This window comes from Vicia villosa, linkage group LG3 (assembly GCF_029867415.1).
Source record: "Vicia villosa cultivar HV-30 ecotype Madison, WI linkage group LG3, Vvil1.0, whole genome shotgun sequence".
Lineage (NCBI taxonomy): Eukaryota > Viridiplantae > Streptophyta > Magnoliopsida > Fabales > Fabaceae > Vicia > Vicia villosa.
The window spans coordinates 65,537,561-65,548,999 of NC_081182.1; the positions used below are offsets into that span (position 1 = coordinate 65,537,561).

The 11,439-nt window shown below is 35.9% G+C and overlaps 1 long non-coding RNA gene across 1 annotated transcript; it reads right to left on the bottom strand.

Moving 5' to 3' along the window:
• Positions 1-7,119: 7,119 nt before the first annotated feature.
• Positions 7,120-9,440, bottom strand: LOC131655990 (uncharacterized). The gene is made up of 2 exons (XR_009299938.1): positions 9,273-9,440; positions 7,120-7,325 (listed from the first exon to the last, which is right to left on the bottom strand). It is a non-coding gene; the product is annotated as an uncharacterized LOC131655990 (long non-coding RNA).
• Between the last annotated feature and the right edge of the window lie 1,999 nt (positions 9,441-11,439).

Sequence of the window (11,439 nt, forward strand, 5' to 3'; positions counted from 1 at the left end):
CTGAAGATCAAAGAAATTCAAGTTCTAAAGCTGTCCGATGGAAGCAGGAATCAGAAGTTGTGGATTTTCTGAAGATCTAAAGAAATACAAAGTTCTGAAGCTGTCCGATGGAAGCAGGAATCAGAAGCTGTGAATGTTCTGAAGATCAAGCATATGTGAACGTCTCTACTGAAATACTCAGGGAAGTCTTTTATTTATAAAATTCTTCTAGTATTAGTTTCAGGGGGAGATTATTCATCTCAGGGGGAGATTGTTAATCTCAGGGGGAGACATATTCACATGCTTATGCTATAGCTGTGTAAATTGTCTTTAGCCGTCTGCTCTTTCTGATCGCAAATTCATATCATTTATATATGTTTTTGTCATCATCAAAAAGGGGGAGATTGTTAGAACAAGATTTGTTCTGATCAATATTCTTAGTTTTGATGATAACAAGGATATGAATTTTGTGTGAGATAATGTGGTACTCTAATACATTGCAATTTCCCTTTCAGGACATATATAAAGAGTATGCACAAATCAGCGCTCAAAAGCTTTGACTCAGAAGGTTCAGCATGCAACATCAGAACATGGTCTGGCAAGACATCAGAAGATGGTCAAAGCAGATTCAGAACATGGGTCTATGGAAGCATCAGAAGAACTTGAGTTCAGAAGCAGAAGCACTGAAGTTCTCATGGTATCACGCTCAGAAGCACTTCAAGGTCAGAAGACAAGAAGATGCTATGCACCAAGCTGTTTGACTCTGATGATATTCAAACGTCGTATACACAAACATCAGATCAGAAGCAAGTACAAGTGGCAGGCTACGCTGACTGACAAAAGGAACGTTAGAAGCTATTAAAGGCAACGTCAGTAGACACCGCGTGAACAAGGCTCGAGGTAGTTGACAAAAGCGTGAAACATTAAATGCAATGCTGTACGGAATACGCAAAGCATTAAATGCTCCCAACGGTCATCTTCTCAAGTGCCTATAAATATGAAGTTCTGATGAAAAGCAAGGTTACCAATTCTGAACGAACTTATTATGAATAACTTGCTGAAACGCTGTTCAACTCAAAGCTCAGAAACTTCATCTTCATCAAAGCTCACTACATTGCTGTTGTAATATATTAGTGAGAATAAGCTTAAACATTAAGAGAAATATCACTGTTGTGATTATAGCTTTTCAGAAGCATTGTAAAACTCTTATTTGATTACATTAATTTGTAAGTAACTAGAGTGATCAAGTGTTGATCAGGATACTCTAGGAAGTCTTAGCTTGTGTCTAAGCAGTTGTAATTAGAGTGATCATGTGGTGGTCAGGATACTCTAAGAAAGTCTTAGCTTGTGTCTAAGCATTATTTCCTAGAGTGATCAGGTTGTGATCAGGATACTCTAGAAGACTTAGTCGTGGGCTAAGTGGAAAACCATTGTAATCTGTTGCGATTAGTGGATTAAATCCTCAGGAGAGGTAAATCACTCCGTGGGGGTGGACTGGAGTAGTTTAGTTAACAACGAACCAGGATAAAAATAACTGTGCAAATTGTTTTTATCTTTCAAGTTTTTAGACTACACTTATTCAAACCCCCCCTTTCTAAGTGTTTTTCTATCCTTCATATTGGGCCTTTTACCTCATAGAATCATCCCACCCAACCTGCAAACAGAGAAAATATGTGGCCCCCACGGGGACCCATAATATAGTCCAGATGCATGCGGAAAGTAAACATGATATGCACGCGGGAAATAGACATGATATGCAAGCATATATATACAAATGACGCAAACATATAATCAAACAAAGAAACACCCAATAAAACGAAACAAACAAAGGCTAAGATCGACTCGCTAAGTACGGACCCGCAATAGGTCTAACGTCCCCAGCAGAGTCGCCAGCTGTCGCACGCTCGCGAAAAAAGAACAGAGTCGCCACTAATATATTTATCCCATAAGGTAAAGGAATATCAGAAAACCTAGCAAAGGAAGGAACAGGGTCTTGCGACCAGAGAATCTAGGTACGGGAGTCGGTTACGCAAAGGGAAGGTATTAGCACCCCTCGCGCCCATCGTACTCGATGGTATCCACCTATGTTTGTTTCTATCTAAAGGGTGTGTACTATGTCTATATATGCGAATGAATGCAAAATGTAGGGAAAAGAAAGAATTGTACTCGCACGGGCCCTACCCCGCTGCCTACGTATCCTTTTCAGGAATCAGAGTTACCGTAGCTCGGCTCACGATTTTCTGTTTATTTTTTGTGTTTTTTAGTTGGGCGGAGTTAACGTTCATGCTCTTGCATAAGGGATCGACCTATGATGCGTACGAGCGGAAATAACATTGCCCTTAGAAAGAAGAAAAAGAGAGATTGGTTTGTGTCTTTTAGGGCAGATGAGTGATGAACAGTTCCCAATACCGGGCCACTCATCACTTTCTCTACTTTGTTTTAGTTTTGAACCATTATTAGGTGTTTTAAGTGTTTTTTGTTGGGTGTTTTTTAAGGGGAATTTGTTTGCGATTTGAATCACATAAAAAGTGTATAACGGTAGAGAAACAGATTAGGGAATGGATCCCACTCATCTCTCTTCCATTATGTGGCGATCGAAAAACAGATTAGGGAATGAATCCCACTCGTCTCTCTCCTACTAAGTGATTAAGAAACAAATTAGGGAATAAATCCCACTCATTTCTTATAGTGATCGAGAAACAGATTAGGGAATGAATCCCACTCATTTCTCTCCCACTAAGTGATTAAGAAACAGATTAGGGAATAAATCCCACTCGTTTCTCTCACTATTAATAACGTGTGATTCGCGTCTTTCGTTTATTAAGTATTTTAAAAGTTGAAAAGAAAAAGAATGCAATAGGGAACTAATCCTAAATTCTAATCTAAGTTGTCTATACAAGGGAATCAAAATAATAAAAGGAGCAATACACTTTATTAAAGGAAAACTATACATGGGATAACTAAAGGAAAATCAATACACGACAAATAAAATTGAGAACTCTATCAAACAAACTATCATTCACAAACACACATATACCAATTAAATCTATGGAAGAAAATCGAGACTAAGATTGATTCCTAAGTCTATTAACAAAATATTTACAAGGAAGTATTAAAACAAATAAAATCCAAACATATTGTAAAGAAAAAGATTTATTAAAAATACTAAAACAACTAGAAAAAAACGACAAAAATTATGACAATTATTTAATCAACCTAAAATATCCATGAACAATTTTTATGTATTTTTATTTGAAAGAAAAAGGAATTATGAGTTAAAAGTAAAAGAAACAAAATTTAAAAAAATGAAATGAGTTCTAAACTACCAGGGGGTGCTGAAGTAATTCCTAAATGAACTAAAACTAGTGTTAAAAGCATTCTGGGCCCAAGCAGGGGGAGGTGGAGAAAGCATGGGCGTCCAGGCCCAGGGTCATTGTGTGGTGGTGTACTAGTGAAATGGAGGCGTGATCTAGAAAAAGAGCAAGGCCCAACTACGCAAGGCCCAGCCTGCATTAATCCACTTGTTATTATTATTGCCTTCTGCTTCAGCATTTATTTATTGTTATTTACATAGTTTATGGAACGTAACATGCCACATAGCAACACAAATATCAATTGGTCAAGGCCTGAGTTAAATGACTAAAGGACAAAATACCACAAGGGCCAATCATGAATCACCACGTCATATACCAATGATTTGCAACAAGACAAAAAGAAATAAAATGGGAACTCAAGCCAATAAGAGATCGCCACGTAATAAAACCAAAAAAAACCATGCAATGGCCTCGCCGGAGCCGGAGATGCTCCGGTTGTCTTCTTCATCTTAGCACCACCGTCGGAGCAACAAACAAAATGCCCAGAAAACATAAACCCGGACTCTAATTCACTCTATTTTCCATGCTGAATCCGAATCCGTCCTTAGTTTTTCTTAATTCTCACTCTATCTTATGATCTGAACATGATCTTGAAACCCTATCCTATCAAAACTTCACTAAAATTCAGTTTGATCTCAGCATTGTGTTCGTTATCAATTATATGGACTCAAGCACGTGATGTAGACAAGTAAATGCACGCAATAACATGCAAACAGAATCACAGATCAAGACTAAATGAAACTAAACACAAATCGCATCCAACAAGATCGCAGCAAACATACACATCTTATGCTTATCGCTAACGTGCTGAAGAAATCTACAAACGTTTACCTGTCTAACTCTGGATTTGAAGAGAAAGAAAACTCTACACAGCTTCTTTACGTTTTGAAGATAGCAACGAGGAGCTTTGAAGCGAGTATGGAGCTCCGAGAAGTAAGCGCAGAGATTCACAGACGCTCTTAGAACTTGTGCAGATTTGACCTTGCTTCAAGAACACATGGTGAAGATCACGTTGGATCCAAGATCTTACAGGTTATTCTTAGCTCGCGATAAGGTGATGATGATGATTATGTGTCTGTTGATGAGAGATTGGGGTGGTGATTGAAAGAGGATGGATGTGGTGATTGAAGGAGAAAGGAGGTGCTGATCGGAGTTGGTTAGAGGTTGTTGGGGCGGTTGGAGTTTGTTAAAGGTTGTTGAAGGTGAGGAGAAGATGAAAAGAAAGAATGAAGAGAGTGATGAGAGAGCTTTGTGCAAAAATGGAACGTGAAAGTGTGTCCAAAAAAAATGTGAGTTTGTGAAGTGGAGTGTTCTTATATAGAGTGCATGGGAGTGTATGGGAGTTATGATGTGTTGTTGTAGCTGATATTTCTTTGGAGCTTAGTGAACAAGTTTGGATTTTGTAGTAAGTTTCATTATGCCTTTCACGTGTATAGAAGATTGCATGGCTGAGTATGGGAATGCGTTGGTGGAATATTTCATATGCATTCTACAAACCTTGGCTCAGCATCTTGCCCATATGGATCACCCATGGTGATGACTTTGTATGCCCATAACTACTAACATAGCTCACCAAATGGCACAAACTTGGCACCCAATTGAAGTCCTCATGGAGCATGAGAGGTTTGGTGTTCAAAGGACCTTGATTTGAGGCTTGGAAATATAAGAGAAATGACCTGAAACTCACCGCGTCACATTTGGTACATTCTGCCTGCGTGTGGCCTGGACTTGGCTTGTATCCTTGCTCAAATAGAATTTTGCTAGGGCACCACTTTAAGGCTTTGTATCTCACTGATCATGCTACTAAAATTAATGTCCATTAGCTTGTTCGATAGAGGGCGTGGGATGGAGAACTTTGAAATTCTAATGGACTCCAAATGATGCTTGTACTAATTTGAAATTAGCTTTGAATTCAGCACGCCACATGTTCGATGAAATGCTCACGCGTGACCTAGCCTCCGGCCCAGGTTCTTGGCAATGCATGTCTTGGTAAGATCATGACTTTGAGGCATCATATATTCCAAACCACATACCCAAAATCAGTGATTCTTTGATCATTGTATAGAAGGCATATAGGAGAATAGAATGATACCAAACTTAAACCAATTGGGTGCTTGTAGTTTTATGAATATTGTCTCAAAGATGGTACGCCATGTGTTTGTTTAATTGCTTACGCGTATGGCCTAGAATCTGCCCAGCTTTGTGACTTGACCCAAATAAAAACTTCAACTTCAAACCTTATCAACTCTTCAACCAAGCTTCAAATGAAAAATTGTCCAACTACAAAGTTGTTCTCCTCCATGAGAGGAACAACTTTGATGTTGGAATTTCCTCCAAAAAATTTCATTTGCCACGTGTTAATCAGGGCTAAAGTGGACTTCTCATCAAACTTTTTAAGAGCCAAAAAAATTTCTAAGTATAAAAACTTTCCTTTTTTGATTTTTTCTATTTTTGGCAATTTTTGTCAAACTCCCGATTTTATCCATTCTTTGACTTTTCTTGACCGATTTTCCACCAAAATTCAATATTTGAGTGATTGACCTGATTTTGACCCAAAAGTCAACTGTTCTGATTTTTCTCCGATCTTATTGAAATCCCCGATTAATTAGTTTCTAAACCATGGAAATCGAATGAACGCCTCCACACAGTCACCATACCATCACTCCTCATAAAATCAGCTATTGATCAGTGTTTTGACCAAAGAGTCAACTGTGTTGACTTTAGTCAGGAAACCTTAATTCAGGATAATCAATTGAACATCAAGCTTGTACTTTCTAACCAATGCCTTGAGTTGAAAGTGAGAGAACCCTGATTCAAGGATGCCCTCAGGAGAATGATGCCACAAGACCAGACCTTAGATCCTTATATTTGATCAGAAATTCTTTGTATCGGGAGCCCCTTTTCTTGTCACCTTTTGGAACAATAACCATGATATGAATGCATGAATTAGGCCATGACCTAAATGATGTATGCATATGAATTATAAGCCAGATAAATAAGGGTAGGACAAATTTGGGGTATGACAGTGGTGATCTGGAAGAGCTCCCCACATGGAGTTCTTGGAAGTGTGATCTGGAAGAGCTCCCCAGATGGAGTTCTTGGAAGTGTAGGTGGTGGGGTTGATTTTGTGGTTGAGTTTGGGATGGTTGTTGGTGGTGGTATTGTTGGGATTGTTGTTGTTGTTGTTGTTGGTAAATAGGTGTTTGTTGGTGGATTGGTTGTTGGTGGTAATTTTGTTGTTGTTGTTGTTGTGGTGGGTAATTTTGTTGTTGGTAATTTGGTGGTGGTTGATGATGTTGGAAATATGGTGGTGATTGTTCTTGCTGAAAATTTTGTTGTTGTTGGAAAATATGTGGTTGTTGTTGTCCTCCAAAATATGGTTGTTGTTGTCGCGGGTCAGCCAAATAGAAAGGGGCAGACACAAACATTTCGGGATTTGTGACCGATCTGTACTGTAACACCCCTTTTATACCCCAAAATAAATAAGCATATAATCAGAGAATAAGCATGCATATAATTCAAAAGGGCGTCACATTGACGTTTTCAAAAACTAAAAGCTTTTAAAAACCGACAGCATTTATTTACAATATATGATACACCTGGTCATTTCAAATAACACATAAACATTTAATTATAATTCCTACAGAATATGCATTCACAGCGGAAAATACAAAAATACTCATGTATTTCATAAAATGATTCATGTCCCATGTCATGATCATATCTCGATAATCATCTCAACATAAAATAAATCATATTCGGAATATTTGGCTTGAAAGCCTCTTAAACAACAAGTAGCCAAATAACAAGTTCTCAAGTCATAAACATAATACATAACCAAATCGAAACATGAGTTCAGCATGACTAATCTACCCAGTGTTACATGACCAGAGCATCGACTCACAACCTAATCTCTAACAAACACGGGAGAATCTCCGGCTAGATCACACACGAGCTACTAAACTCCAGGACCTGCATGTCGCCAAACGAGGGCAACATTAAAACAGAAGGGTGAGAATACGAATCATTATGAAGAAAGTATAATAAGATACAATGGTTGAATTAACAATTCAAGTAATTAATCACACTATGTATAACCATGTAGATAATATTAATCGATCGATATTTCACATGTTATCAAGTATACAACAAGTATAAAGAGTATAATATTTCAATTCCAATATTATATTCTTAATTACGCACACAACCATAATTATCACATATTCACACATTTAATCAAATATGCATTCAAACATCACTCATATCAATTATCAAGCTCATACACACATCACAACTACATCAACTTCACATAATCAATTATCGCATAATTCTAATGTGACTCAATGCAAGATATGTGACGCTATGCATGTGGTACCGCAATGTGAACCCAACGTTTCACCGCTTTCCGATTCAATATCTAGAATCCAAGCCACGCTTCCGATCCGGACAAGACCAAAGCCCACCAAAATGTAAACATATAGTTTACCGCTTCTGATTCACTCTAGAATCTAAGCCTCGCTTTTGTTTCAAAGCAAACCACCTTTGTTTCAAGGCACACCATGATATGAATGTATGTACAATGTTAATCAAACATATGCAATTAAGATCATCTCTACCATCTTAATATTTAGCATATCACAATAATTCACTCTATGAATTATCCACAATATTGTACACAACATTCTCAACACATACATATCATTCACATATAAGAGGCCAATTAATCGATTATGATTCACACAATCCAATTAACACTAATAACCATACTATCTCATGTTAATTCTCATTTTTGCCAATTATACATGAACACACACTTTCAACATCAAGCAATTAATCATTAATTTAATGCTAACCAACTAACCACATAGAATCAATACTAGCACAACATCATGGCATATACATATATTATTCTCAACATACATATTCAAGCCAAAAACGCAATTACGGACGAATCCTCAAAATATCATAATTTACCGACAACCGAATAATTGATCTAATTCCAAATTTATTCCAATCAATTGAACTCATTGAAATTAATTCAACTACTAATTAAATCAACTAATTAATAATTATATTACATTAGTTCCAATTTACTCTATTATTTTCTATTACCAAAACCAATATTTAATATAAGAAATATTCAAATTTACCCAATTTCGGTCGGTTCGTAAAACATCACAATTTCAACAAAATAACACCACCACATTAATCTACTAATTAAACTTAGCTACCACGTAAATTTTCATTAAATTCCGGACAACTAATTATACCGCTTAATTCCACTATCCGATCAAACGGGACTGTTTGAATCATATATAGCCCTACTTATTTTCTTGTTTCTAACTATTTCATAACACAAAGTAACACACATGTTCCATGTTAAAACTATAAGCCACGGCTAGAAGAAAAAAGGATTTTTCATGCTTGCTACAGTAAGTGAATCTCATGACATCTACATGTCATTGAATCACTATAGTAAGTAAATTATGAGAACTTGTTTTCAAATAAAGAAGAAAAAGAAAAATGCTACAGCAATGGCATATGCAAACCGAAACAGGGCATGGTAATAGAACAAATACACAGCACTCATTATCTTTATATCATGCGCTACAGAAACACAGGAAAAGAACACACACACACACACATATATATATATATATATATATATATATATATATATATATATATATATATATATATATATATATATATATATATATATATATATATATATATATATATATAAAACACCCATATGTCAATTTCAATTTTCAAACACAATTAATCATCACAATTCAAAGATTACTCATCAAAACCTAACAATTTCAAAACCATAAAATTAGGGATTTCAACCTAAATATGTTTCTACCCATTGACCCAATTATACTAACCCATAATAATAGGGATTATCCCCCTTACCTCTTCAATGTCTCCTTCAAATCCTAGCTCCCCTTTGTTCTTCCCCTTTCTCTTTTCCCTTTTTTTTTCTTCTTCTTGTCTTTCTCTGCCTCTCTCTATCCGAAAATGAAAAGGAAAATGAAAGAAAATGTGGCACTCCCTCATTCTAACTCTTACTATCATACCTAATGGGCCTAAATATAACACCCCCTATATACTTCTAACATTAATAAATAAGCCCAATATAATATATACTATTTATTATTTCTATTTTAGTTACTAAATTAAATAACACCAATAATTAAATAGACACAAATATACACCAAGTTAATTAATATAATAAATTATTATACTATCTAACAATCAATTAATTAATTAACACACCAAACAAGACAAATAAAATAGTAAAATAAATACTGATAAAATCCTCTAATAACTCAATGTCTCATATTTCCGGTCAAATCTTAATTACTCGGAAAATTCCCAAAACGCTAAATATTAACTCATTAATATTTTAAATACTAAAAATATTAAAATTTTCGATTAATTATCGACCCGCTATCCCGAACTGATATCGACTAAATCGTCCCAAAACGCGAAAATCTCAATAAATGTCAGAAATGACTAAATTAAGAAAATAATTATTAAAAACACCAAATAATATAATTAGTAAAAATATTAATAAAAATCGGGATGTTACATGTACCAGTTGACATATTCAGCCGTTGGTTTCATTTCTTCCGGCGCCACAGGAAATTGTAAAACAGTGGTGGAACGACGAGCCCATATTTTACGCTGCTCTCTAGCAAACGTCTTCCAATTTTCTACGTACCACTGTTCGCTAACCTTCGCCAGATGTCAACGTCCCAAAGAGTCAGGCTCAGGGGGGTCAGGGATACCTTGATGCATGCCAAATTGGAGCTTCACACGGTCACTTGGGTGCATCTCATTAATTAGATGGATTACAACAACACAACAAACAACACAACAAACAACAAACATTAGGCCTAGAAATAAATTTTTACCTAATAACACAACAACACAACAAACAATTAAAATCTATGAAATTATAGCGGTTAAAACAATGTCGTCTGTTCCGTCCATTATTTGTTCAGTATCATGGTCGGTTTTCACATCAACCCACCAACGGATCGTCTCTCCGGTCCTAAGCGACACCCTTGTTCTAAGCCTCTGAATCCTTTTTATTTCTTCCTCGGGACTGTACTCCCCTTCTAACTGTGCCATCAGAATCCGCTTCAGGTTGTTGAAGTCGCGGATGTTCCAAAATGTCACTGCCATAGGAGGTTTGATCGGGGAAAAAATTACATGACCATAACATCTCTTGTATTCCGGCGCCGGCACGGGACGGCTGGATGATGTTTGTTCCCATGACTGCGGCCTTATGCGAGACATCATCAATAATGTGAAGTGAAAATGGAAAAATTGAAGGAGAAAATAATGAAGAATGATTGCATGATGAACTACTATATATAGGCACAAATATTAAGTGTTGTCGCTGTTAGTTATTATTATTATTATATTGTTTTATTATATCTTTGTAAGGGTAGTTAGGTCTTTCTTAACATTTAGTATTTATATTTTAGTGTAACCCTTATTCAGTCAGTTTTCGTTTATTCTATTGAAACCCTAATTCAAGAGATCTGTCTCCTTCTCTATGTTTCTATATATTCACTATTGTTTACATGGTATCAAGAGCTTGATTTGATTTCGAAAATTATGGTAAAGTGATCCGCATATTATTACGGTTTGGAGCAACAACGGTTAATTTCTTTTCGTGATTTGGTGGAGCAACGTTACGTTGCTATTCATTGGAATTATTATTGGAACTTAAAGATGCTTTTCATTGGATAATTCTTTGAAGATTTGATATTGGTAATTGGTTACTTCTATTAGTATATTGATTGTTTCCTTTGGCTTACGACGTTGTACTGTACTTTTTCCTTGGCAAATTGATTCTTGGATCTTGGTCATATATGAAAATTGTTTCTTTGTTAAGTATAAATTTTTTTTATACAGTAACAAAAAAAACAATTTTTTTTGAATCAATCTTATTTAATATTTGTTCCATTGTGGTGTTTTGGTTATCTTATAGTTGATTACAATGAGTAATGATAAAGATGACTCTCTTCAGTCGGTTAGTGTCCAACTCATTGGAGACAACTATCCT